The 22396-nt window shown below is 38.4% G+C and overlaps 1 protein-coding gene across 3 annotated transcripts in view; it reads right to left on the reverse strand.

Moving 5' to 3' along the window:
• The window catches only part of Hhat (hedgehog acyltransferase), a 330730-nt gene extending 319597 nt beyond the window's left edge, over positions 1–11133 (reverse strand). The window contains exon 1 of one of the 3 annotated variants that reach the window (XM_048809436.1): positions 11015–11133. The gene's annotated coding sequence lies outside the window, so the exon portion shown is untranslated. Of the gene's footprint in view, positions 1–10578; positions 10949–11014 lie in introns of those variants that run through there. The other 2 variants (XM_048809435.1, XM_048809437.1) reach the window with 2 other exon arrangements.
• Between the last annotated feature and the right edge of the window lie 11263 nt (positions 11134–22396).

Raw genomic sequence — 22396 nt, forward strand, 5'->3', positions numbered from 1 at the left:
ATGCCTTTCCATATTAATTAAGACTTACCATGCACCGTGGCTATGACTTTTGCAGTTTGAGATATAGCAAAAGTAGCATGAATTTCTTTTTCCTTCTTCACAATTTCATGAATAAGAAGATTTGTTCTTACCCAAGATCTTAGCAACCTCAGCATGATTCATTGTCTTATTAAGTCAAGAACTTTCACTTCTTCATTTAAAGGAAGCATTTTGTGGTTTCCTATTGGCATATCTGAATTGCTAATATCACTATTCTGGCACTTTGGCACCATTATTAAGTAAAATAAGGGTCATTTAACATAAGCTGTGATACTGTGCCGGTCAATCTAATGACTGAGACAAATGCTAAATGACTAACTGGCAGGTAGTGCATAAAATGAGGATACACTGGACAAAGGATTGATTCATGTCCCAGGCAAAACAGAGCTCTCATCATGCTAATGAGATGGGGCCTGTTTAAAACATATGAATTGTTTATTCCTAGAATTCTCCACTTACTGTTTTCAGATCACCATTGAGCACAGGTGAATCAAATCATGGAGGAAAAAAAAAAAAAAAAAAAACCTCAGATAAGGGAGAAATGCTGGACATTTAATGATTTGAAGGAAGCTTCAGAAAGAAGCCCCTTGACTCTGTGGTAGAGTCTACAAGCAAGGAGGTCAGCCACTTGGGCCTTCAGTAGAAAGTGGAGAGAAAGTGCTAGAATCAAGCCACACAGCTGAGAGAAAATTAAATTGTACCTGGCATCAAACTAGTCCAGGAATCAGTAGGGGAGAAAGAAAGAGGAAAATAAAGAACACAAAACTGCAGCTCCAAAGCTGTTAAGAGTACAGGATCTTAAAGCTAAATGTTATTGATGAGAAGGGGAAATTCAAGACAAAGGGATAGGAAATGCATTTAATAGTAGGTGTTGGAAGAAAATCATTGCAGTGGTTTCCCTGGAATCAGAAGGAAGGAAGTCAGACGGCCATTCTAAGAGGCTTTCTCAACCAGGTTGCATGTAAGAGCCCAGAGATTGTACATTTAAAAAAAAAAAAAGTATTTATCTGGGAATCATAAAAATCAAGAGGCTCACAGAATGAAGTGAGAGCCACAAAAAGGCAAGAACTCAGCTGACAGCTTTTTCGCAGAGTGACTTCTAATCGCATTTGCTTTGTAATTGAACACTCTACCTGCTTTCAAAGATGCCATCTCTCAGAATCTGCTGAGGAAAAAGGAGGGATCTACCCAAGGATATAGAAAAGCCTGCAATGGACCAAAAATTAGAACCAAAGTTCCCAGCTTCCACTCTCTCACAGGCAGAAATTCTGTTCCTCACTTTGAGGGGAAGAGTACACAGCTCACTGTGCCAAAGCCTGAAATGTGCATCGATGTAACTGCCAGAAGTGCTTTTTCCCCAGCAATTTCCAACATCATTTCAAAATTACTTTATTTCTGATGCAGACAACAAATGGATTCTAACACTTGCATTTTAAAGTGTTTCTGCTCCTAAATCTTGACACAAGTACTAAATGGGCTATCACCAAATACTCACATGCACCAGAGGACTTTTTTAAAAATCAGATTCTCAGCTTTAAGCTAGCAATCATCATCATAGCATCCCCAAGAGCACTTCCACCAAATGCTTGAGGTCTTAAACTAAGATTTTCCTCCACAAAGTTTTCTTACACTTTAGCAATAGCTACACATTAATTAAGTACATACTACCTGAGTTGAAAAAGTGCCTTATGAGTATGATCTTTTTAATCATCATATTCTTTTGAGGGTATCCTCATTTACCACAAGAGGAAATCAAGGTCCAGAAAGGTTAAGACACATTCCCAAAGTCACCCAACTGGCAAGCTGCAGAGGTCAGACTTTCCCCCACCAGGTCTAACTCCAAATTCTTTCCTCTATCACCTCACTATTCTTAAAAGAACACTGGATTCATTTTTTTTTTTCAAAATCTATAATGAAACCAATCTATCAGAATGCAAAACGATCATATAAGTTATCTAAAAGAATTCAAAGTTATGTATACTTTCAGATGCTCCTGAAGAAAATTGGAAAAGCCAATGTAATCAGAATGCACACAAAACATCTAACTTATGTATATTCCTCAAAAGATTTAATGAAGAGGGCAAACCAACTTACCTTGTATAGCAAAGGGGAAGTTGGCAGTTATATAGAGACAAGGGCTGAGTGAAACAGAAATAGCTCTAAATTTAGGAGCAAATGAGCACTATGGAAACCACAAAGTAGTAAAAACAAAAGGAGCATATGCCCACCAAAATGACAACAGCTTTTAAAAAGATGGAACAGTAGAGCAAGAGTCTAGCATATTCAGGGGGGAAAAAAAAGTGGTATGGGACTTCTGTTTTTTTCCAGGGTTCAATTTGATGGGAAAGAAGCCTATTTTGCAGAATATAAATTATGTGATTTTCCCAGGAAAACCAAGTCCAGACTCATGGTGTCCTCAGATATCACCGTTCTCTCCAAACCTCACTTCAGAGTCTGATTCAACCACAGCATTCGAAGGGGAAACACTTCTCCAAACCCACAGCAGCTTCACCACAGAATGATGCGACTGGCCAGAGGAGGTCCACAGACTGGGCAAAAAGTCCAGTCACAGAATATTTTAAAATATCTGCTCACTACTTCCAATTCTGCACAAAAAATACCATATCCTCTGTCTTTTTGGGGGGATTGAACTCAGGGGCACTCAACCACCAAGCCACATCCCCAGCCCTATTTTGTATTTTATTTAGAGACAGGGTCTCACTGAGTTGCTTAGCACCTCACTGTTGCTGAGGCTGGCTTTGAACTCGCAATCCTCCTGTCTCAGCCTCCTCCTGAGCCACTGGGATTCCAGGTGTGCACCACCGCATCCGACTAAAAAATACCATTTATCTCTTATGTAGCCCTGCTTAACAAACTGTTCTGACGTGTAGTGCCTTCAAACAACAAAAAACTTATTCTTTCTCAGGATTCTATGTGAACACAATCTGGGTGGTTCTTATGCTGATGTCACTCCTGGGGTCATTCATGTGACTACAGACCCACACAGCTCAACAGCAGCCAATGGCTCATGTGCCTGTCTGATATTTGGGGCAAGCAGATGCCAAGTGCCTCAATCCCCCCACCATGTGGGCGCTCACCCTCCAGCAGGACAACCTGAGCTTTTTCACAGCACAGGGGCGTCAGGATTCCAAAGTGAAAAGGTACAAAGTCACTTAAGATGACGTCTTTGAATGTCTTGAGACTTTTTAATGGCCAAAGCAAGTCAAAGATTGGCCTAGATCCAAAGAAAAGGGAAAAATAATCAATTCCCTGTCTTTATGGGAGGAATGACATCTTGAAAGGGGAAGACAGGGACACAATCTGCCACATCAAGAGTATCCAAAAGAGTCACTAAAATCTAGAAAAATAGTTGAAAAACATTTCACAATAGATCTTTTATCCTTTTCCAGTGCTAGGAAAGGCCCAGGGCCTCATGCATTCTAAGCACATGCTCTACCCCTGAGCTACACCCGCAGCTCCAGGATGGGTCTTTAGTACATAAAATGTTGCAAAGAGTTATTCATTCTCTATCCCTCCATCTCTCTCTCTCTCTCTCTCTCTCTCTCTCTCTCTCTCTCTCTCACACACACACACACACACACACACACACACACACACACACAGTCTTATACTGTGTAACAACATTCTGATCAGTGACCGGCCACATAGACAACAGTAGTCACCTAAGATTAGATCACCTAGTGACATTGTAGCCATCTTACTTTTGTATAAGTTCACTCTATAACTTATAACTTAGAGAAAAACTGCTAAGCAATGCATTTCCCAGATTTATATCCCTATCTCTAAGCAACATGTCACTGTATACATATTAATTTATATATAATTACAAAGGAAACTGTTTCAAAATAAGTGGGGATCTTATTGCCAGCTTGGGAATTCCTTTTATAATAAACTATTTGACCCTTTCCAATAACATTACAAGGCAGAGAAACTCTTTCCTAAGCAGTTCTAATTGTCATCATGTTTTTTTCTTTAACAGAGTCTAAATCCAGTTCTCCAATTCTAAAAGGAAAAAAAAAAATCTTCTGCTACCAGTCCTCTGCTACCTTCTGAAAGTAAAGACATGGAGGTAGGATATAATGTAGGTTACAGGATGGCTCTTGTGTTAGTTAGCTTTCCAGTGCTATGACAAAATACCTGTGATAAACAGCTTAGAAGGAGAAAAGGTTTATTTGGGCTCGTGGTCTCGAAGGTTTCAGTCCATGGTCACCTGGTCTTATTGCTTTGGGGTCTATGGCAAGGCAGAACATGATGACAGAAGCACATGGTGGAGGACACTGTTCACCTTATAATGTCCAGGAAACAATAAGAAAGGAAGGGCTTGGGTTCCATTATCCCCCAATAGACCTAACTTCCTTCCAGTATGTCACACTTCCTAAAGGTTCCATCACCTCCCAAGAGTGCCACAAGCTGCAACCAAACCATTAGCATATATATTCCTTTGGGAGACATTTAAGATCCAAAACATAATAGTTCTGAAGCCAGAATGCCAAAGTTTGCATCCCGCTTTTGCCACTTTCTACTTTGTGGGCCTAGGACAAGTTGTGTAACTTTTCCATGCCTCAACTTCTTTATCTGCAAAGTAGGGATAAGAGCAACCTGCAGACAGTTTCTGTGGGAATTAATTTTAAAAGTGAAAGAACAGTGCCTTGGGCATAATAGACTCTGAAATGTTTATTTTTTGTTTTTGTTTTTAACATTATTTTTGTTATTAAGTATATGAATAAGGCTTTATTATTCTTCCAATAATCCTTCAAATGTTTAAAGATAGTGGATGCCATCCTCTTCCAGAACCAACATCCATGACTCCTTCTAACCATTTCCTGGGTGGCTTGGTTTCTGGACCTTTTACTGTCTGTCTCAGCTCTCTTTACAATATAGGTACTATGTGTTTGTTGTCTCTTTACATCGTAGGTACCTACAACTGAACCCAAAACTCCAGATGAGAACCAGAAACTGTGCCATTATTGGAGACAAAATATAAAGATCCCCTCGTGGGATTCCACACACAGGACTCCCCTAGATTTCTAATCCCTGAAACCTGCCACTTTGTCACCTTATATTGCAAAAGGAACTTTGCAGATGTGCTTAAGGATCTTTCCATGGGGAAATTATCCTGGATTACCCAGGTGGGTCCAATGTAATCACTAGGACCCTTACAAGAGAGAAGCAGGGAGGGGGCTCTCAGAGGAGACAAGAGATGCACTTTGAAGATGGAGGAAGGAATCACAAAGGAATATAAGATGCATCTAGAATTTGGAAGAGGCAACGACTAAAATATTCTTGTCTATGGGGACTGAAACGGGACAAATTATCGTCCATACATATACATTTATGTCCAAATGAACCCCACTAGTAAGTATAACAAAAATGCACTAATAGAAACATTTTTAAAAGATTCTGCCCTAAATCCTCCAGAAGGAGGACTTCTGACCTTTAGAATCACAAGATAATAAATGCAGTGGTTCCTCAGAATCCAAATGGGATTAGTTCCAAGACTCCCGAGAACACCAAAATCTGCAAACTCTCACGTGCTTTGTACACAATGGTATAGTATTTACCTATAATCCATACACATCCTCCTGCATACTCTAAACCATCTCTAGATTACTTACAATATCTAATACAGTGTTAATGCTATGTAAATAATTGTTATACTGTACTGTTCAAAAATAACAAGAACAAAGTATATGAATATGCAATTTTTTTTTAAATATTTGCAATACACGGTTGAATGCAGGGCTATGGAACTCAAAGACATGGAGGGTCAACTGAGTGTTGTTTTAAGCTGCTAACTTATGTAGCAATTTGTTACAGAGGCAACAGGAATCTAATATGTCATCCCTGCATTCAGTTAGTTCATGGTCTCATGGGAAAAGAGTATCTATCTAAAGGTTTTGTTTAAAACAGATGGGTTTTTAAATCCAATGGTTGTAAACTTTAAAAAATTAAATTGAAGAAAATGAAATCTGAAAACAAAAGTTTGTATTCAGTCCTCCCCTTAGCAATTCTTGGCTTCCATAATACTCCAATATCAATCTTATAATCAAACATAACTCTAAGTCTTTTTATATGAACTGTTAAAGACCAGCAAAAAGGAGTTAATTTGATAAGTCCTTCATTCAACAAAACTACTGATCAGATATTGTATTTTCCCTCTGAAAATTTTCAACCTATTTTAAACTTTTTAAATCACCAAGAATCATGCCCACCACAGTTTATTAACTCCAGATTAGGGGCATCTGAATGAATAAAAGCTTTTTTCACAATATAATATTTTAAGTAAATTTTTTGTTAAAATATACGGGGGGGAAGGCTTTTAAGCAGTAGACTCACCCTAGTTATTACCATTGAGATGAAAACCTGAATGCCTTAGAAGCCCCTTCTGTGCTTTCCCACTCACCAACTCCATCAAAAGGGACCACAAGAGGCAGGATAGCAAGTTCAAGGTGAACCCGCACAACTTTGGGAGACCCTGTTTCAAAATAAAAAAGGACTGGAGGTGAATGGAGCTCAGTGGTAAAGTGCCCCTGGTTTCAATCCCTAGTTCAGGAAAAAAAAAAAAAAAAAGAAGAAGGAGGAGGAGGAGGAGGTAAGAAGGAAGGACCACTAGCCTGAGTTCGGCCACCATAGTTTGTTTTGCTTGCTTTTGAACTTCCTATGAATGAAATCACATAGCACTTATCCTGGTGTATATTCTTTCTACCCACCTTCTGTTCTGAGACTCTTCCACATTGTTGTATGAGGCAATAATTTGTCTACCCTCATTACTGTAGAGTATTCCATTGTATAAACAATATCTTTTATGCATTTATCCATTCTACTATTGAAGAACATGTGAGTTTTTTCCAGTTGGGGCCTACTGTAATAATATTGCTCAAGTTATTCTTTTACCTGTCTTTTGGTTTACATATGTATACCTTATTTTTGAGTGTCTAATAATGGAACAGCTGGATCATAGGGGATGTACATACCCCACTTCAGTAAATGATACTGCAAAACAAATTTCCAAGCCCTTATGTTACCTTTCATACCCATGAATTAGAATTCCAGTTTATCCACATTCTAATCAGTGCTTAGCATTGACAGTCTTTAATTTTAGCCATTCTGGTGAACATATAACAGGATCCCACTGTAGTTTTAATTTGCATTTCCCTAATTCCTAGTGAAACTTGTTCACCTTTTCATGTTTATTAGAAATTTGGAGATCCTCTTTTATGGGGTGACATTTGCTCATTTTTCTACAGAACTATCCATTTTTTTCTCCTTTATTTATAAATCTTTCCACAATCTAGCTATGAGTTCTTGATTTTGAAATATGTATTACAAATACCTTTACCCATTCTATAGCTTGTCTTCTCTTTATGGAGTCGTTAGATGAATGGAAGTTCTAACTAATATTTTCCTTTAACTATTTGTATTTTGTGTGTCCTAGGTCATAAGGATATTTTACTTAGCTTTCTTCCAGAAACCTATTGTTTTAGCTTTCACATTTCAGTGCATAATGGCTCTTGATTGATTTTTGTATATGAGATGAGGAAGATGATCAAGATTAATATTATCCATACGAATTTCCACTTGACTCAGCATCATTTACTGAAAAGGCCATTTTCTCTCCACTGCAGGGTCATCTCTGTCATGAATCAAAAGATCACATATGTGTAAACCTATTTGTGGATTCTCTATTCAGTCCCTATGGCCTCTCTGGCCTTGTACCAGAAATAACTACGTATTGATCTTGCAGCTTAAGTTCTCCAATTTTGCTCTTCTTAGATTGTCTACAATTTCCAAATAAATTTGAGAATCAGTTTATCAACTTTTTTGAAAATATTAATCTCTTGGGATTTTGATTGGCATTGCACAGAATCTCTAGATTTGTTTACTGAGTGATGACACACTCTCCATTATTTTCAGTCTTCTTTAATTTTCCTCAATGTTTTAGCTCGCAAAGAATTTTTTTTAACATGAATGGGTGTTGCTTTTTATCAAACTTTTTTCTCCTTTATTCTGTGTATGGAGTTAATCACATTTATTGGTTTTCAAATGTTAGACAGTCTACATTTCTGGAATAAATCCAAGTTGTTCATGATTTATTGTTCTTTTTATAGGTTGCTAGATTTGATTTACCAATACATTGTTTTAAGGCTTCTGCATTCTTTTTTTATGAGCATTTGGCCTATAATTTTCTTGTAACTTCCTTATCAAGCCTTAGTCACAAGCTTATGCTGGCCTCATAAAAGCAACCAGGGAGCGGTTCCTCTCTTATTATTTTAAATGTTTGGAGAATTTCATGAGTGAAGCCATCTGGATTTGGAAATTTTGCTATGGAAGGTTTTTATCTACAATCAATTTCTTTAATAGATATAGGCCTATTCAAATTTTCTGGTTCTCATGTCTTTTTATTTGAAAAACTTGCCCATTTCATCTGAATTTTAAAATGTATTACCATAAAATGTTCATAGTAACATCTTCAGATCTTTTTATGTGTGGAATATATAATGATTAATTCCTTCTTTCATGACACTAGTAATACCATATACCACTAAAGATCATTTACACACACAAAAGGAGGAGGGGGGCTGGTATATGTCGCATATCTACTATTCTCGGGTATATTACCCAAGAAGCCATGAGCTCATACTTTTTTTCCTCACACATCTTTATTTTCATAAATCTCTAATTTAAAATCACTATTTCATTGGATTATAAGTGTGGACAACAAACCACAATAAGAAAAGTTCTAGTGATTGAGTCATCAATAAAAAATCATAGATATGTTCATACTACAGTCCAACTGTTGGAAACACTGCAAAATATCATTGACATGAACATCACCAATTTGAAAGTATGAGACTCCATTGCTTCAGCACTGAATTTTGTTACATAATGCATTAATGAAGATGCACATAAATTTGATGAGGTTTAATACTATTTTGATAATTTTGTTTGAGTATCATTTATAATCCTATGACTTTTCTATAAGTTTTTTGCAGTAGCAGAAATTGAACCTAGGGCTTCACACTCTGAACTACATTTCCAGAACTTTTTATTTTGAGACAGTTTCCCCAAGTTACTCAGGCTGGCCTTGAACTTGCAATCCTCCTACCTCAGCCTCCAGGTATGCACTACCATGCCCAGCTACCGTATGTATTTTTTTTTTTCATGCCTTTTAAAACACTGACTTCCCAGACTCCAAAGAAGTCCATGGTCAAAAGGAATAAAAAAAAAAGAAAGAAAGAAATTTAAGAACCACCTACAAGGAACCCAGGAAGTTCAAAGCAACATTTAAGGAGTCCTTCCCCTTGGGCCAAGGCCACACTAACCAGTTCCTTATGTTACCTACAGAGTTCCCCACCAACATCTGGACACCCACAAAAATGACTGCTTCATTCAGGTCCTTGGCTGTCACCTATCCAAACTTCTCAAGAAGGGAGCAAATAGTAGATAAAGCACAGGCTTTGATCCAATGGAGGAGCCCCAAACCCAGTCTAAAACATACTACTCTGTGGTGTTCACATTCCCTCCAAGCCCAGTGAAAAGGATAAGCTAACCGTCTTTCCCAGTTACCATAAGATTTAGACATAATGTATCTAAAGCACATGCCAAGCACCATCCCCCTTAATTTGACATTAATTGCATCTCTCAGGGCAGAACTGTCCTTATGCAACACTTAATCACATTAGGGACTGCCAGTGAGAAAGAAGGAAGAAAAATCACGGGGAAGGTGGAACATAGAGAATGTGGGGGTCATTCTTTAAAATCTAGTATAAAAATCACCACCTCACTGAAGCCCTCCTTCTCCTGTTGGGTGTTCCTATGACATTAATCACACTCTGGTGAGTGCTTAGCTACAAGAAAGGAAGGATAAGAAATACACAACAGAAAGGTACAGAAACAATGACTCTCCCCTCACATAAGGCAAACCACTGAACATGCCAATCCCCAGCCAGGCAGCACTGATCCAAGTGCAAGGAACACGGAAAGCATCAATTGTTCTTAACACCAATGCCACTCCTACCTAGTACCTTGGGTAACCAAGAGCATGTGGGGAACTTTCTTATAAAGACTGGTGCCACCTGAATGCTAGACTCAGAACAGAAGAGAGAAACTGAGTCCAAAGATCAGAAAGCAAAAGACATTCCTAACGTTGGGGTTCCTAGATTTGCAGCAGGCAGGCGCACCCCTAATACTGCCAAGAGTACCAGGGTTCTGCAATTTCACGCAACAGTGCCTGAAATCGCGGCGAGAGGACGCCGGCAGGGGTGTGCACGGACTTGGTACGCAAGCCCGGTTCCAGGCTCCCGGATCCCGCCTTTGCCAGGCGCTCAGTCCCCGCCGCCTTTGTCTCCTCCGCGGGACCGGGAACTTCCTCTGTCCCGCCCTCCGGCGCGCACACGGGAACCGGGTTAGGATAAGAAACGCGTCTTGTTCGTTTCGTTTTTTCAACCGAGCAAACCAAAGCAAAAAAAGTCAGCACCCTAACCTCCCCAGGACTCCCTACGGTCACCAGCTACCAACCTCCGGGGCTGTCCCGGGCGGCGGCGACCGCGATGTTCACGCGCGCCACGAGTTCCCAACACCCCTCTCTCGGCACTTCCGAGTGCCAGCACCAGCCAGCTTCCCCGAACACCGCCCTCTTTCCCAGGGAGCGGCCCTCTGGAGGAGCAGCCCGCGCGCGTCCTCGGAGCACGCCCCCGCCGCGGTGCCCGCGCGCCCTCGGCTCAGAGCGGCGGCGCTCGGGAATCCGGGCGCTCCTGGGGCGATGGCTAGGAGGCCGCGCTGCTGGAAGGGGACCCGCAAGAGGGCGGCCTGCCTCTCGGTAGCAGGTCGGGCCAGCTCTGTCTTGCCAAGGCCCGGGTTCCTGCGCTGAGCAGAGCACCCAGATCTCTCCCCCCAACGCGTGTTTTTTGCAGGTCTGGGGCTAGCTTCGGGTCAATTGCAGGGCGGAAGTCACCTGAAACCCGAAGTGGACAGTAAATCCAACACCAGTGGTCCCCACGTACGTTTTGTAGGCGAAAGGAGGTAGCTTGGTGGGGTGGTGGAAAGAGGGCGGGCTCTGCAGCCCTGGCAGCTTCACAGGCTTTGCCCTGTGAACTTAGCCCCTGTGAGCCTCTCTGTCCTCTGTAAAACAGAAATAAGCTTCCCCGCTTCTCCTCGAAAATTAAGAGTGAAGATCAAACGGGAACAACTTTATGAATTGTAAAGCAACTTGCAGACAGCACTACTGCAAACAGATTTTGAATGAACTGTGAAGAGTGGACGATCTGAAGATGGCTCAAAGGATGTAATTAGGACGGTTGAGTGTTGATGCTCAGAGGCCTCCAGTGTAGATCTGAGGAACAAAACTCCTGAGGAGAACAAAACTCCTGACTTCTGCAGATTTATAGGAGCAGAATCACCTGGGCTCTCATTAAGAGCTGTTTCTGGATTCTCCCAATAAGGAATCAGAGTTCCCAGGTGTTTTTCTATGGTGAGGTAGGAATGGATAACTCTGCCTGGGGCAACAGGAAAACAAAGGTTGTGTTGTAAGAAGCTTAAACTACCAGTCGTTATGAAGGTCCAGGGATTATTTTTCTGATTGCAAAATTCTCCTGAAATCCAGAATTTGAAGTCAGAATTGGAACTATCTTGTATGTCACCCTCCTGGGTCCCCAACGCCCAGTTCAAAGGACAATGTTCATCTAACAGGTGCTAGTAAACGAGCCCCAGTGAGAGACAGGTGTAGCCAATAAAGAGACAGGCTACCCAGCTGAAACTGAATTTCAGATATACAACGAATAAATTTTACTATCAGTATGGACCATGCAATATTTGTGACATATACTTGTGCTAAAAAAGGAAATCTCCTGTCTTTTATCTTAAATTAAAATTTAACAGGCATCCTGCTATCTGGAAATCAAATTCAACTGTTTTTTTTTCTTTATTTACATTTTTTGTTCTAATTAGTTATACATGACAGAACGCATTTTTGACACAATCATCCATAAATATAACTTCTCATTCTTCTGGTTGTACATGATGTAGAAGAATCACACTGGTCGAGTAATTATATATGTACATAGTTCACTGGGTTCTTATCTGTCAACTCTAGATCCGAGGCGTGGCCAACTCAGGGAGAGAGATAACAGCTCCTGTTATTTCTAAGTGATGCTATTGGATATTAATGTTGTTTTGTTTTCATCTGTTTCTTTTTTATTGTTATTATTTATTTATTCTAATTTGTTATACACGATGGGAGAATGCAATTCACTTCATATTGCTCATACAGAGCACAGTTTTTCAAGTTACTGATTGTACATAAAGTATTTTCACACCATTCGTGTCTTACATATACTTAGGGTAACATATTCCCTCCATTCATTCCACTGTCATTCCTACCCGCTTGCCCCCTCCCTTCCCCTCCCTCCCCTTGGCCCTATCTAAAGTTCCGTTGTCATTTACTTTCAATGACAGAATGGGGAAAGCATTTGCACTAAAAAAGGAGGGAAGAAAAATTAGGAAACAAATATTTCACAAAACACTTAAAGAAATGAATAGTAAAATATGAACACTGTTTTTCACATATAAAGTTGACCAAAAAAAAATAATTGAGGGGACTGGGTTGTAGCTCAGTGGTAGCACGCTTGCCTAGCATATGTGAGGCACTGAGTTCTATTATCAGCACCAAATACAAATAAATTAAATAAAGGCCCATCAACAACTAAAAAAAAATTAAAAGTAATAAATAAATGAGGGCTGGGGTTGTGGTTCAAAGGTAGAGCGCTCTCCTGGCATGCGTGAGGCACTGGGTTCGGTTCTCAGCACCACAAGAAAGTAAAATAAAGATACTGTGTCCACCTATAACTAAAATAATATTTTAAAAATGACATTAAAGTTTAGTAAGGGTGATTATGGTAGCAGTCACCACACAACTCTTAGGTACACAAGCAATTTGACACTATCAAAACACTAAAAATATATCAAAATCCTCAAAAACATTCAAACCTTTTCAACTATTAATTTTATTTATAAAAATTAATCCAAAGGAAATAATCCATAATGTAGAAAATACTTTTTTCAATTTAATTGAAGTCTAGTTGACAAGTGCATATATTCAAGGTATACAACTGGATATTTTGGTATATGCATACATTGTTAAATGATGAAAATAATCAAGCTAATTAGCCTCCATCACCTTGTTTAATTAACTCTGTATGTGCATGCGTGTGTGTGTGTGTGTGTGTGTGTGTGTGTAGAATACCTATGACCTGTTCTCAGTAAATTTCAAGTCTACCATATATTATCAACTATAGTCACCACGATGTGCAAAACTTATTTATCTTATAAGTACAAGTTTGTACCCTTTGACCAATATGTTCCCATTTCCCCCATCCCCTCACCGTGGTAACCACTGTTTTATTCTCTTTCTATGAATTCAACTTTATCAGATTACACATTTAAATGAGATCATGCAGTATTTTCTGTTTGACTTATTTCACTTAGCATAATGTCTTCCAGGTTTGTCCATGTTGTCACTAAATGGTAGGATATTCTTTTTTAAGGCTGAGTAATAGTCCATTGTATTTATATACCACAGTTTCTTTATCCACTTATCTGTTGTCAGATACTTGCATTGCTTCCCTATTAAGACTATTGTGAATAAAGCTAGAAAATTCTCTTTATCAGCAAGTATTCTAATTTTCATGAACATATACAACTATGACTTGTCAATCAAAAGAACAATTACAAAATTATATAATTATGGTAATGGGAATTGAACCCAGGGCACTTTACCCCTGAGCTACACCCCCAGCCCATTTTTATTTGGGGACAGGACCTCACCAAGGTGCTGAGAATGGCTTTGTACTTGCAGTCCTCCTACCTCAGGTACCTGAATCACTGGGATTACAGGCATGTCTTATCACACCTGGCTAAGAAAAAAAAATTTACTCTTAATTCATTTCATTTTAATTTATACCATAGTAGGGAAAATGCACCATATATGCCAAAATTCACCATGGGGGCAGGGGGCATTTTGGAAACTCCATAATATTCTAAAAATAGAGAAGTAGAAATTCACGGGGCTGGAGTTGTGGCTTGGTGGTAGAGCACTTGCCTAGCATGTGTGAGGCCCTGGGTTCAATTCTCAGCACCACATATAAATAAATGAATAAAATAAAGGTCCATCAACATCTAAAAAATATTTTAAAAAAGAAATTCAATCAAAATTATATACTCTTCTCTGTGATGTAATATGTATGCAACCTTTGAAATAATGGTTACTATTCATATGTAATATGATTATAACTATGTTTTAAACCTGTGCATGGAAAAGTGACTGGATATGACTAGAGAGGAAATAAAGTTGTTTAGATAAGGGTGCTTGCTTTAGTCTTAATTTTTGAAAATTTTCATTGAGATAAGTTAGTTTATAATGGAACAAATTTAAAACCAAACAAAATAATTTTATGATCATTGTGTTAGCTTTCTAGGACTGTGACAAAATAAATACCTGTTATATTTCAGATGTGGGTGTCCCCCAAAAGCTCACGTATGAGACAATGTAAGAAAGTAGAGGAGAAATGATTGAGTTATGAGAGCCTTAACCCAGTCGGTGAATTAATCCCTTAACTGAGTGGTAACTGAAAGCAGATAGGGCATGGCTGGAGGCGGTGTGGCTTTGAGGTATATATTTTGCATCTGGTGAGTGGAGTCTCTCTCTGCTTCCTGCTCATAATGTGAACCTCTTCCCTCCACCACCCACTTCCACCATGATGTTCTGCCTCACCTGGAGCCCCGAGGAATGGAGCTGGCTATGGACTGAGACCTCTGAAACTGTGAGCCCCCAAGTAAACTTCTCCTCCTCTACAATTGTTCTGGTCAGGTCTTTTAGACACAGCAGTAAAAAAAAAAAAAAATACTGATTAAAACAATACCTGAGATGATCAACTTATAAAGAAGAAAGTTTTCTTTGGCTCATGGCTTTAGAGGTTTCAGTCTATAGAGGATGGTTGGCCCTGTTGCTTTTGGGTCTGTAGTAAGACGGCACATGATGGTGGAGAGCACCTGGAGGAGCAAAGCGGTTCATCTCATGGTTACCAGGAAACAGAAACAGGAAGTGGCCAGGCCCCAATATCCCCTTCAAGGACATGCCCTCAGTGGCCTCATTCCCTCCACTAGGCCCCCTTTCCTAAATGTCCCACCACCTCACAATAGCTCCATGGGCTGGAAACCAAGCCTTCAATACATGAGCCTTTGAGGGACGTTCAAGAGCCAAATATAACAGCGATAAAGGTGAGGTTTTTTTTTTTTAATATTTCTTTAGATGTTGATGGACCTTTATTTTATTCATTTATTTATATGTGATGCTGAGAATTGAACCCAGTGCCTCACACATGCTAGGCAAGCGTTCTACTGCCGAGCCACAACCCCAGCCCTATGAAGGTGTTTTTATGAACTATAAGATCTCAGCTTACATGGTCTTTATTAAATGCTAAGCCTATCTAAATATTAAAACTCCTTAAAACATTTCCCCTACATATAAACACTGTTCCAAACTCCACATGTTATCTGTTAACTTAGACACTATCCTTAGCAAATTCTTAGTTCTACACTGAATTTATCAAGCTAGTCATTCATGTAACTACATGCTAATAAAAGTGCCTTAAGTGTTTTATTAAGTTCAGCAAGTCACATGAAGCCTTACTCCTTCCTTTGGATTAAACTCTAAAATGCAAAGCTGAGACGGTGTTTTTTGTCATTTGTAGTAAACTATACATAGCATAAAGTTTGCCATCTTAACCATTTTTAATTGTACAGTTCCATGGTGTTAAGTACATTCAGATAGTTGTGCACCTCCAGGCTTCTTGTCTTGCAAATATAAAACCCTAGACCCAGTAGACAACTCCTCATTCCCCTCCTCCCTCCATTTATTCTACTTTCTGTCTCTGAGACTTTTAGACTACCCTGAGTCCCACAGATAGAGGGAAGCCATTCTACAGCATTTATACTTTGGTGACAGGCTTGTTTTACTTACCAAAATGATTTATCCATTTTGTAACATGTGTCAGAGCTTTCTTCCTTTTAAACGCAGATAATATTCCATTGTATGTACATATTATATTTTTATCCATTAATCCATTGATGAACACTGGGTTTCTTCCACCTTCTGACTCTGGTGAATACTGATGCTATATGAACATGGATATAAAAAATATGTCTTTGAGACCCTGCTTTCAATTCTTTGGGGTGTATACCAGTGTGATTGCTGGATCAGACAGCAATTCTATTGTTAATTTTTTGAGGAATTGCCCTATTTTTATAGAGAGTTTTTACCATTTCACCTTCCCATCAGTAGGGCAAGAAGATTCTTTTTTTCACATATTTATTTATTTATTTATTTAGTTAGTTAGTTAGTTTTAGGTGGACACAATATCTGTATTTTAGTTTTATGTGGTGTTGAGGATCGAACCCAGCGCCCCGCACACGCCACGTGAGTGCACTATCGCTTGAGTCACATCCCCAGCCCAGGGCAAGAAGATTCTAACTCCTCCATGTATTCAACAACACTGATTGGTTCATTGATTTTTATTATAGTCATCCTAGGTGGGTGTGAGGTGATACTCATTGTGGTTTTGATTTGTATTTCCTAAATGATTAGTGATGTTTACCATCTTTTCATGTGCTTATTGATCATTTACCTATCTTCTTTGAAGAAATGTCTTATCAAATCCTTTGTCCATTTTTAAATTGTGGTGGTGTTTTGTTGTTGGAGTTCTTTATATATTCTAAATATTATGCCTTTATTAGACATAGAATTTGCAAATATTTTCTCACTTTCCATGACCACTGTGTTAATTGTGCTATTTGGTGAACAGAAATTTTAATTTTGATGAAGTCCAACTTATCTATTTTTTCTTTTGTGGCTGGTGCTTTTGATGTCATATCTAAGAAATCATTGCCAAATCCCAAACCTAATGTTGTAAAATTTCTCCACTACATTTTTCTTTTAAAAGCTTTGCAGATTTAGTTCTTAGGTGTCTTATCCATGTCAAGTTACTTTTCTTACATGGTATAAGGTAAGGGTCCAACTTCGCTCTTTGCCTGTGGATATCCAGTTTTCCCAGTACCATTTGTTAAAAAGCATAGACATATTTTAGGTGTCTGGATTTGGAGTTGAAGGAATGGATGGTCAGAAACTAAATTCTTCTTGGAGTAAGAGAAAAGAGAAAAGGAATAAACCAATTTCAAAGTATAAACACCTAGAATAGTTGGGTTTTGATTGGGAAGGGTAAGCGGAAGGGAGGAGAAAGAAGAGAAGATTTTCCTCCATATCTTTATTGCTTCACACACAGGCAGAAACCAGTGTTGGAGCAGTCAGGCACTGGGGCTCCCTGACTTGAAACCACAGCAGCCAACTTGGGGCCAGACATGAACAGAGCTGCCTTGGCTTGAAAGACTACTGTCCTGACCATATACGCAAAACCAGGGAGACTCCTCCCTGGCGGTGAGAAGCAAACCAGGAATAGAATAAATTAAGCAAAACCCATAAGTGAGGTTTAAAAGAGAAAATCAGATTTTACCTTGGTATTGTGCTTGTTTAAAAGCAAAAATATCAAAATGAGCATGTAAATGTGAGCAATTAATGGCCACTGATTCTGTGTGCCATTATTTTAATTCTAAGGCATTCATCAAGTGCCTGTTGTGAGTGTGTTTTCTCCCTGTCCCTCTCAGTTATGGGGTCTGAGCCTCCTAGTGGGGCCACCCCATCAGACAGGCAGACCTGAGCACCTAGTAACAACGCTCCAGACAGTAGAACTGAAGCTTAGGAGGGATTATCCAAGCCAACTCTTTTAAACTCAACCAGGACTTAGTCATAGAAATTATCTTCATTCAACAGAGACACAATGATTGATGAGACAGAAAGCCATTAAAACAAAGGAGTAAATATCTAATTATGAAATTTCACACCCAGAAATATTCTGAAGGATGCAAAGATCCTCCCACCACCTGCCACAGGCTCTGCTCTACCTATCAGGATGTTGGCCTCATATTGTGGGGACTTTCAATGGCCAATGTATAACCAGGACTTGTCCAGCAGCTGCTTTACATATAGCACAAAACTGCATGCTGGAGGAGTTATTTTGTTGTTGTTGTTGTTTGTTTGTTTGTTTTGCCTTTTTTTAATGAAAGAAGATTTGCCCAGTCTACCTGCAGATTCACCAAATATACACTAAACAACCAGCAAACAAATGTAAAATTGCATTAATATACTTCAAATTGCCCATAAGTCCTGAAGAAAGGACTCACATCTGTAGCCTAAACTATGCAGAGCACAATTCAATGTCACCTCCTCCATGAAACAGTCCCTGACCACCCTGGCAAAATTCACCCTTGCCCAAGCATTCTCTACTCTACCATTGATATATCCTCTGTTATTTTCCTATGTACTTCGATAGCACCACCATCTGGACTTCTCTTGTCTGTTTATATATGCATTATTAATGTCAGCATTATTCAAACTACTTTCAAGATGACACATAAGTAGATTATAAAATAATGCTCATTGGTCACAACTAAATTTTTTAACAAAATGGAAGAGAACATATCACTGGACTTTTCTTAAGGATTATGAACATTGTTGGAAATGTTGCATTCAGTTGCAATGAGCAGGATTAAAAGAGATAATGAAGGAAAAATGAGTATCAGTTGGGTAGTACAAGTCACTCTATCTTTTAAAAGCAAAAAGCTCATTTGATTTTCTAGTATATGATGCAAATATGGCCATCACCATTATAAGACCATTAACAGTCTATGTTTTTTATTAAAATTATTCAGAGTTCATAGTAAAGCATTTTTTCTTTTCTTTTTTTTTAAAGAGAGAGAGAATTTTTTTAATATTTATGTCTTAGTTTTTCGGTGGACACAACATCTTTATTTTATTTTTATGTGGTGCTGAGGATCGAATCCAGCGCTCTGGGGATGCAAGGCGAGCACATTACCGCTAAAGCCACATCCCCAGCCCTTAACTGCACCTTATTTTTTTTTAAGAGAGAGAGAGAATTTTTTTAATATTTATTTTTTAGTTTTTGGCGGACACAACATCTTTATTTGTATGTGGTGCTAAAGATAGAACCCGCCGCACCCATGCCAGGCGAGCACGCTACCGCTTGAGCCACATCCCCAGCCCAGTAAAGCATTTTTTATGAAAGGACATTATCAAATGAAATATTTCAAGTTTGCATCAAATGCACGTTTTATTAAGTTAGCATGAATTTCCCTTTAACAGGATTTCTCATTATTATTTGACAAAAAAAAATAATAATGATGAAATGAGAATTAAAACAACAGCCAAGTTCAACCACCAAATATCTAGAACTGTAAATAGTGACAAAGTTGAGACAATCCTTGATTCTAATTAGTAAGCTTCAACTTCATTTAAGGCAGATTTTTAAAATTAAAAGAAAATGCAAGACTTTTTAAGGCAGATTTTTAAAATATTTTTCTCAGTGCGTAAAATCAAACAAAGTTACAAACCCCAATATAGTATTTGTGATGATATCTTCAAAACGAGCAGAACACTTGGAAAGACAGCATGATAGACTTATTTTTTGGCACTGGTGATTGAACCCAAGAGTGGTCTACCACTAAGCTACATCCCCAGTGCTAAATTGCTAAGACTGGTCTAGAATTCACAATCCTGCCTCAGCCTCCTGAGTAGCTGAGATTAGGCATGTGCCACTGTGCCTGGCCCTTCAAATATTTTTAAAAATTGTTGGCACAATTCCTTCATTGTTCCAGAGTATTAAAGAGTTTTATTTGCATATGGTTCTGCAAAAGAAAAGATGGCTTTCACAGTTATTGAAAAATGAACTCTTTTAACATGAATAGAAATGGTACATGTGGCTGGGTGCAGGCGCACATGCCTGAAATCTCAGCTGCTTGGGAGGTGGAGTCAGGACGATCACAAGTTCAAGGCCAGTCTGGGTAACTTAAGGAGCTCTTGTCTCAAAATAAAAAATAATTTTTAAAAAGGGCTGGTGATATAGCTCAGTGGCAAAGTGCCACTGGGTTCAATCCCCAGTACTGAAAAAAAAAAAGGAATGTGTAATTTTTTTTATATTTATCTTTTTAGTTTTAGGTGGACACAATATCTTTATTTTATTTTTATGTGGTGTTGAGGATCGAACCCAGCGCCCCCGCATGCCAGGCGAGCACGTTACCACTTGAGCCACATTCCCAGCCCCAACATGTGTAATTTTTAATGCTGACTCAACTGATAAGTTAAAATGTATAATTCTTCATGATAATGCTATTCTTAATCTGCACTACTACAGAACCTTCTAGAGTCATGCTTTTCATGTGATTGAAATCCAGTATAGAGCTTAAGACTATCCCCAAACAGCATAGATACTGCAATTGTTTATCTCCTCTACTGTATGCAAAATGGCAAGATGCGTATGTGTGTGTATGGTGGTGCTAAAATTTAACCTGATGTGCAGTGGATTCAATCTAGTTATTAAACTGGAAAGAGTTTTATTAGTCAATATCTAATAAGATGTAAAAATAATAGTGGAATTATGAATGATAGGGCCAGCAGATATAAAGAAAAACATAACAAAACTATTAAAATATCCTTAAGGGTCACTAACCCAGTGTTAATTCTGTGTGCCACCTCTATAAATAACTCCACTATATTTCATGGAAGTGTTTATGGGGAAGGTTGTTAAATTTATTAAAGAGAACATATTAAACACCCAAAACAGGAGCTGAGCAAAACCAAGGTTAGCCTCAGTACACACGCAGCAACACAACAAAAATATCACGCAGAAAAATAGAACTCGACCAGGAGCTCAGTCTCTATCATAAAATGAAAGTACAGCCAAAATAAACCTCTTTAGATTCAGTAGGTAAAAGCTATGGTATGATTGAGGAAATAGCCATGAGCTCTTCCTTCACACATTGGGCATCTTTATCATGAAAGTTTACTTGGAAGAGGTAGAGTCACATGCTGTATCCAAAGAGACTGTCCTGCCCTCAAAGATCCAGCAAGCAAGCTGAAGTGTTGTTTTCATTTCGTGACTTTAAGAGCAGAGTGAACCTTGTTCTTGTGACAAATGTGTTCCTTGAGTCATACAAACTCAGGATTTTTAGGTATGAAATAATGAGCTTGCTATTTAAAGAAAACATGAAACAGAACTGGATATGTGGCTCAGTGACAGAGTGGCCCTGGGTTCTATCCCCAGCACTGCAAAAAAAGGAAAGAAAAGAAAGGAATTATTTTTTGAATGAAACTATTTTTAAAAACCCTAACACACACACACACACACACACACACACAAGGACTGAAGAGGAATGCTTGCCTAGTTGGGGTTCAATTCCCAGCACCACAATAAATAAATACTGAAAATCTGGACATGTTTTGTTCAAGTCAGAGCTAACCATACCCTCATGTTGAAACATACTAATATTCATTGTTTGTACTGAGGGAACATAATGAAAAGTATTAAGCAGAGTGAATAAACTCAGAAATGACAGCCACATTTTTCTCATTGAAAAGCAATCTCATTTAGCAAGCAATCTCATTTTCAAATATGATATTTGGGATTTAAAGTTAGTATATTTAATGGAGGTTATTGATATTTTTATTGAACTTAAATGTACATTTTTTTCCTCAGGGAGAATAAAAACACAATATAATTCAGTAAGCCAAACATATCCAGGACTTCAAGACTTTTTGTTATAGAAAGTGAGACCGAAAAGCAGTCACCAAGCTCACCTGTTTGTTCATGGTATTGTTTCAACATATTGAAGGAGACATTATTGGTCTCCTTTATTAGTCTCCTTCAGTGTGACTGAAATAAAATTAGGGATATTGTTACATTATTTTCCAGAAGAGAAATGATAAATATCAGAGACATTTTTTAAAATCAAATAATGGTGTACTTTTTGAAATCCTGACTCAATAAATGACCTCAATTTCATGCTCAAAAGAGGTGAATGAATTATTACAGCTTAGTCCTTAATCCATACTAGTGAATGATCACAAGAAAATAAATTTTATCATTTTAGAGTAAGATTAAGAAAATTTTTCCATTGTTTCACAAAAAGAATGCATTATTATTATTAGTCAGCTTTCAATTACTGTGACAAAATACCTGAAATAAATAATTTAAAAGAGGAAAGGTTAATCTTGGAAGGATAAAAGTTTAATTTTGGTTCATGTGTTTAGAAATTTTAGTCCCTGTTTCTTTGAGCCCATGACAAGACAGAACATCGTGACCAGGAGCATATTATAGAGCAAAACTGCTCATCTCATGAAAGCTGGGAAGCAAAAAGAGAGAGAGAGAGAGAAAGT

Source organism: Marmota marmota, unplaced genomic scaffold (assembly GCF_001458135.2).
Source record: "Marmota marmota marmota unplaced genomic scaffold, marMar, whole genome shotgun sequence".
Classification (NCBI taxonomy): Eukaryota; Metazoa; Chordata; class Mammalia; order Rodentia; family Sciuridae; genus Marmota; species Marmota marmota.